At 44.4% G+C, this 6,383-nt stretch overlaps 1 protein-coding gene across 4 annotated transcripts in view; it reads left to right on the forward strand.

Annotated features, from left to right (window-relative positions):
* Positions 1-2,573: 2,573 nt before the first annotated feature.
* Positions 2,574-6,383, forward strand: part of KDM4B (lysine (K)-specific demethylase 4B) — a 110,880-nt gene continuing 107,070 nt past the window's right edge. For all 4 annotated transcript variants that reach the window (XM_005884377.2, XM_014531904.1, XM_014531905.1 and 1 more), the window contains exon 1: positions 2,574-2,648. The gene's annotated coding sequence lies outside the window, so the exon portion shown is untranslated. The remainder of the gene's footprint in view (positions 2,649-6,383) is intronic.

Consider the following 6,383-nt stretch of genomic DNA (forward strand, 5'->3'; position numbering starts at 1 on the left):
ATTTTTGTATTGTTGGAAGAGTATTGTGATGGGTGGGTTTCTAGAAATGGGAATGCTAGGTCAAAAGATAAAAGCAAATGTATTTTGTTAGCTTCTGCCAAGTTTCATTCCAGAAGGTGCTATTGGTTTACTCCCACCAGCACCATGGGATGAGAGGGTCTGGTCCCACAGCCTATTCTATTCTATTTTAAAAATATTGGCCCATCTGAGAGGTGACAAATGGGATCTGTGTAGTTTTAATTAGCATTTCTGAAATTATGAGTGAGGCTGAGCATTGTTTAATATGTTAAAGGCTGTTTTTGTATCTGTTCTGTGAATTGTTAGTTCATGCTTTTCACCCATTTTTCAATTGGATTTTTGACCTTTCCCCCCCAAACCTTTAAAATTTCAATATATGTTAGGGAGATGAGCCCTTTGTGATCTGTATTGCAAATGTTTTCTGTCAGTTTTTCAGTTGCATTTTGACTTTTTTTTATGATGTCTTTTTTCCCCTCTACAGTTTTTAAATGTTGATATAGTCAGATTTATGATTTTTTTCATTTATTGCTCTGGATTTTGAGTACTAGTTAGAAAGCTGAGCTTGAAGAGGGATTTACCATGTTTTCTTCCAGTACCCACCCATATGGTTGCATTCTTTCCATGTAGATCCCTCATCCTTTCAGAGTTCATTGTTGCAAATGGTGGGAGGTATGGACCTGACTTTATATCTTCCCAAATGGCTACCTAGCCAGTTATCGCAAGTACCAGTGCTTCAAGATGCCATTGTTATCTCCCTCTCTCCATGATCTGTAGACCCCAGCCCCTGGAAGCGGTCACCCTCTAGAAAGACATGTGCATACATGTTCTTTTCAGCATGCTAAGTGTGTGCCGTGCGTATCACAGAACTTGGCAGATTGCTTCCAGATGTCTTACAGTTCACAAGATCCAGCTGGAACCTTCCCTGGTCCCAGTGCTCTCTTGGAGGTCTGTTTAGTGAGCCCCCACTCTGCTGCCAGGTGCAGCATGTCTGGAGCATAAAGGCCCAAGATCGGATGGTTAGGAGGGGTGGGCATTTTTTAGGGGGTTATTTTTAGGGAGTGGGCATTTTAAAAAAAGATGTTGCCAGGTTGTCCTTCATAGAGGCCTTTCGTGGACACTGGGAGCATGGATGGATGAGGGCATCTCACCCAGTGTGTCATCAGATTGGCTTTCTTTGCCTTTGTGAGCCTATTAAATGACAAAGCCCATAACAGCTGCTATATATATTGAGGGTTTACAATGTGCTAGGTTCTCCTTTAAGTGCATTCTGCCTGTTACCTTATTTAACCCTCCACAACTCCAGGAGCAGGGCATTAATATGGTGATCCCTTCTTTACAGATATAAAAACTGAGGCTCAGAGGTTAGGAACTTGTTCTAGATCACACAGCTGGGCTGGGACCGGGCATCTGGGGCCTTTGCTCATCTCCACGGCCCCACCATGATTTCTAGGGAGAAAGCTTGAGAGAACAGAGGACATACCTTGAGAAGTATAATCGTCAAAACTATTTATAAGGCTCTACATGTGCCCTGCCACCACTCTCTTTGGGGTTTTAGCCTCTATTCTTCCCCCTTGCTCCATTGCTGTTATGTTGAGTTTCTTCTCCTGTGTTTGTATATCTTGGGGGAAATGTCCATTCAAATTCTTTACGCATTTGTAAATTAGGTTATTTGTCTTTTTGTTGTTGAACTGTAAAAGTTCTTTATATATTTTCAATACAATTCCCTTATGAGATAGAAGATTTGCAAATATCTTCACCCATTCTGTGGGTTGTCTTCACTTTCTTGATTAAGTTCTTTGAAGATCAAAGTCCAATCTATTTTTTTCTTCTACTTGTGCTTTTGTTGTATGTCTAGAAACCATAGCCTAATCCAAGGTCACAAAGGTTCATTCATTTGTTTTCTTCTAAGAGTTTTATAATTTTAGCTCTTACATTTCGATCTCTGATCCATTTGAGTTAATTTTTTGCCTGCAGTGTGAGGTAGGAGTCCAGCTTCATTCTTTTGTATGTGGATGCCCAGCGCAACTATTGAAAGACTGTTCTTTCCCCCATTGAATGGTCTTGACAACCTCATTGAAAATTAACTGACTTTAAATGTGCAAGTTTATTTCTGGATTGTCAACTCTTCTTCCATTGAGTGCTGTGTCCATCTTTATGCCAGTACCACACTGTCTTGATTACTGTAGTTTTACCAACCTGAGTAATGTCTAGGCCGGGGGTGGACGTTAAAGAAAAATGATGTGATGTGGTCCTTAGAGTTCCATGTAAGGAGACTAGAGTCTTCTTAATTGGGATCCAGACAACCCGGGGTGCCCACCACTTCCCTAACTGAGCCTTCCCATCTTCTGCAAATCCTTCATTTTCATGGGCAAGGAGGATTTGGTGAGATATTTGAAAATAAGAGGCTCTATGCCCAGTAAGCAAAGGCGGATGAAAAATGTCAGTTTTTCAGTTCTTTCTAACAGGAAGGATCTGAAACTTGGGTTCAGCAGGTTGGGCCTTTAATGGGTCCTGAAACTGGATTGTAGTGTGGTGTCAGCTTGCTTTTTCTTATCAGTTTGGATTTTTTTACAGCCAGACTCTCCTCTTCCGGCTGAAACCTGCTGTGCAGTGAGCTTCAGAGGACAGAGGTAGAGGTTTTTTATTTTTATTTTTTGAATTTTTATTTTGAAATAATTTTAGACTTACTGAAATGTTACAAAGACAGTACATAGAGTTCCTGTGTACCTTTCAGCCCCTTCCTGAATGTTAGCTTTTAACCACAGAAGAATGGCACAAACTAAATAAGCAAAAAACATGGAGGAATAATATTTACCAAACCAGGGATTTTATTAGGACTTTACCAGTTGTCCCACTCATGTCCCTTTTCTGCCCCAGGACCCCATCCGGGATGCCTCGTCACATCTAGTCATCACGTCTCCTCAGACTTTTCTGGGCTGGGACCATTTCTCAGTCTTTCCTTTTCTGTCACAACCTTGACACTTTTGTAGAATGTCCCTCAGCTTTGTCCAGTGTTTCCCCATGATCAGATGGAGGTTATGTATTTGTACTTCTCCATGCAGCGTATCAGTGTCCCATCACTGGGGGTGTCAGTCTTGATCCCTTGGGTAAGGTGGTGCCATCCAGGAGTCTGCACTAGAAGGTTACTTTTTCCCTTTGGGATTTTGAGACAATGCAACGCCCTGTTTCTCTTCAAACTTCTGCCTGTGGATTTCAGACCAAGAACAATTAATTACATGCAACAGTATACTCTGGCCTTCTCATGGAGACATGTATCACCCTCCGCCCTTCTCCATTTATGAATAAGAGTTCTTTTGTAGAAGAGGGCTTCCCCCTTTCAAATTTTATACCAGTAAAGACCTTTGCATATTTATTTTATCTGCAGGTTATAATCCAGCACAATCACTATCATGTTGCCCGAGTGATCCTTGCTTTGGTCGTAGGGCGCCCCTTCTCCTTCCTGTTTGGCTCCCATGTCCTTCCTTCATGTCCTTCTCCTCTAGTGAGGGCTTCCTTCCTCCCTGCCCCCACGAGATGCTCAGGTTGACCACTTTTCCAAGGAGCCTATGTTCCCTGTGTTGGAGAATGGTATTAAAAAACTGTCGTCTGGCCACTCTCAGTGCTGGGAGTGTCATGGCTTCCCAGGCCTGTCAGTGGACAAAGCTTGGAGATGTGAATATCAACCTGTGATTCTGTGCCCCTCTGTATTTATATCTGTGTCCATCTCTCTGTAGATATATATTTTTAAAAAAACCCACGAGTTCATACTGATGGGACAATAGAGTGTTCAAGTTGTGGGTCGTTCTGAGGCTTTGGGTAGCTTCCCTGCACTGAGAGGCACAGAGATCCTCCAGGATTCAGCAGGCAGCGGGAGACACCTGCTCCTTTTGGGGGCCACTTGGGGCTTATGGGGTGGGAGGAGTAGGCAGATTTGGGAGCCGAGCCCGCCTAGGTCAGCCGAGTGTACAGGTGATGGCTCCCTTCTCTGGTCCATGGGATGCTCAGTCAGCTTTCTGCCTCTTGGACCTCAGGCCTAGCTCTAGGGCAGGAATGGGTAGTGTGGCATGGTGTAGATCCAGCCCCTGGACCCACCCCAAGGGTCAGCCTTGGGCAGTCGAGAGCTGGGGACCCAGATACCTCTTCCTAGGGTGTGTGGCCAAGCTGTGGAGTCCCAGCGACGCCACTAGTCAGTGGCAGTTCCTGGTGCCTCAGTGTTTAGGTATCGCTGGCTCTTTGTCTGGTTTCTGCTTTTTTTCCTTATCCCGCCCCACTGCCTGCCCTTTGCAGAGGGGGTGGAGAAATAAGCCACTGTGCCTGCTGCTTCCGTCAGCATCTGCGGGCTCGGGCGGGCACGTCAGAATAACGTCATCTAGTAGTCAGACCGCTCCTTTTTAAAGGAGAAATGGTCAGACTGCGCTTTTTTAGGGGCATTGGTGTTTGATGCCTTGGCTCTTACCTGCTGCAACCGGACTCCCTCTTGAGTTCTATTCTTAGCGCCCCAGATTTCCCAGGACCCACAGCGAGGTCAGCAGCTAGGCTGGGCCAGCCTGGGCAGCAGGAGGCATGAGACCCAGGCTGCTTGGGCCTTTTGGATTTGTTTTTCTTTTTAAAAATTACTTTGACTTTATTTTTTAAACAGTTTAGATTTATAGAGAAATTAAGCAGATAGAGTTCTCATAAACAACCTCCCCTTCATTTCCTTATTAATGAACATGTTATATTAGGCTGGTATATTTGTCAAAATTAATAAATATATTCTTATTAATTAAAGTCCATACTATATTCAGATTTCCTCAGTTTTCCCTAATGTCTTTTTTCTGTCCCAGGATACCATCCCACATGACATTTCGTTATCACATCTCTTTAGGCTCATCTCGGCTGTGACAGCTTTTTAGATTTTTCTTGTTTTTGGTGACTTTGGTAGTTTTGAGGAGGATTGGTGAAGGATTTTGTGGGAAGTTTCTAAATCAGGGTTTGTTTGGTGTTTTTCTCATGGTTAGACCAGGTGATGTGTTCTGCGAGGAAGACCCCAGAGGTGAAGGGCCCTTTTCATCCTATCATGTCTAGGGTCATATGTCACTTTGACTTATTACTGTTAATGTTGACCTTGATCCCCTGACTGAATTGTGATTGCCAGGTTTCTCCACTGTAAAGTCACTCCCCATTTGGGAAGTAAGTCACTCTGTGCAGTTCACACATAGGGGTCCTCTGATCCCTCCACCCTGGCTGCCTTGTGTCAAGCAAGTCTCTGGCTCATTCTGAGGCCAGGCCTCTGCATCCCAGAGCCTGCAGGGGAGCCTTCAGAGGAGCAGTGGACGTGGGTTAGCCTGGACCTTGGTTCCTTGTAGACATAGGTCAGGGTGGATAGAGGCCTCGCCTCAACCTGTGGTCTGAGAACTGGGCCTTGACCTCAGCCCTAGAGCTTCTAGCCTTCTGGCTTGGGGGTTGGTGCTTTTGGCCCCCAAAGTATGAGAGCAGAAGAACCCACAGTCTGGGTGGCCCAGCAGCCATGGGCAGCAGCAGATTGGGGTCTGTCCAGCTGAGAATCACAAGTGGCTTCTCTGCCCTTTAGACCATGTGTTGGTAGGGGCAGCCCATGTCCAGGAAGGGAGACAGCATGCTAAGAGACAGTTATAAGTGACGGGGAGACACCTGATCCCATTGAGACACGGATGAAGGATAGGGGCTGGCAGCTCATAGCAGCGGTCTGTGTGGTCAGTGACAATGAAAAGACCCCTCACCTACTCTGTGATCAGGAAAATACACATTGACGCTTGTAGCATTAGTCTCCTTTGCTGCCCCGATAGATGACCACAGACTTAGTGACTTAAACACACACATTTATTATCTCACAGTTTTGGAGGCTGGAAGTCTGACATGGTCTCACGGGGCCAAGATCAAGGTATGGTCAAGGCTGGTTCCTTCTGGAGGCTCTAGGGGAGCTCAGTTCTTTGTCATTTCTAGCTTCTGGAGCAAGCATGTCAAACACAAAGGCTAACACGGGCCAATATACAAGGTGTAAGTGTATGTGGGCTGCGAAAAAACAAAAGCTTCAATTTTCATAGAAGCGTAGGTTTATTTCGATAGAGACATGCTGAATACAAAGGGCTGAAATAAATGAGTCATCGTTAACATAAAATAATAGGACATTTAAATAAAATTTAATATTTTTTCTTGAATATTAACTTACCAGACACTGAATAACTGCACAAATTAATAAGCGTAACGCAAATAAACCTAGTTTTCTTGTTCTCTGAAAGTGAAATATTTCCTGTTGCGTGCACACCAAACAAATCAGTCCAAGACTAATGAAGTGGCAATCGGCTGCTAAAATATAAGCTGCTAGTATTAGTGGAGAGAAATGG

Source organism: Myotis brandtii, unplaced genomic scaffold, assembly GCF_000412655.1.
Source record: "Myotis brandtii unplaced genomic scaffold, ASM41265v1 scaffold827, whole genome shotgun sequence".
Taxonomy (NCBI): Eukaryota; Metazoa; Chordata; class Mammalia; order Chiroptera; family Vespertilionidae; genus Myotis; species Myotis brandtii.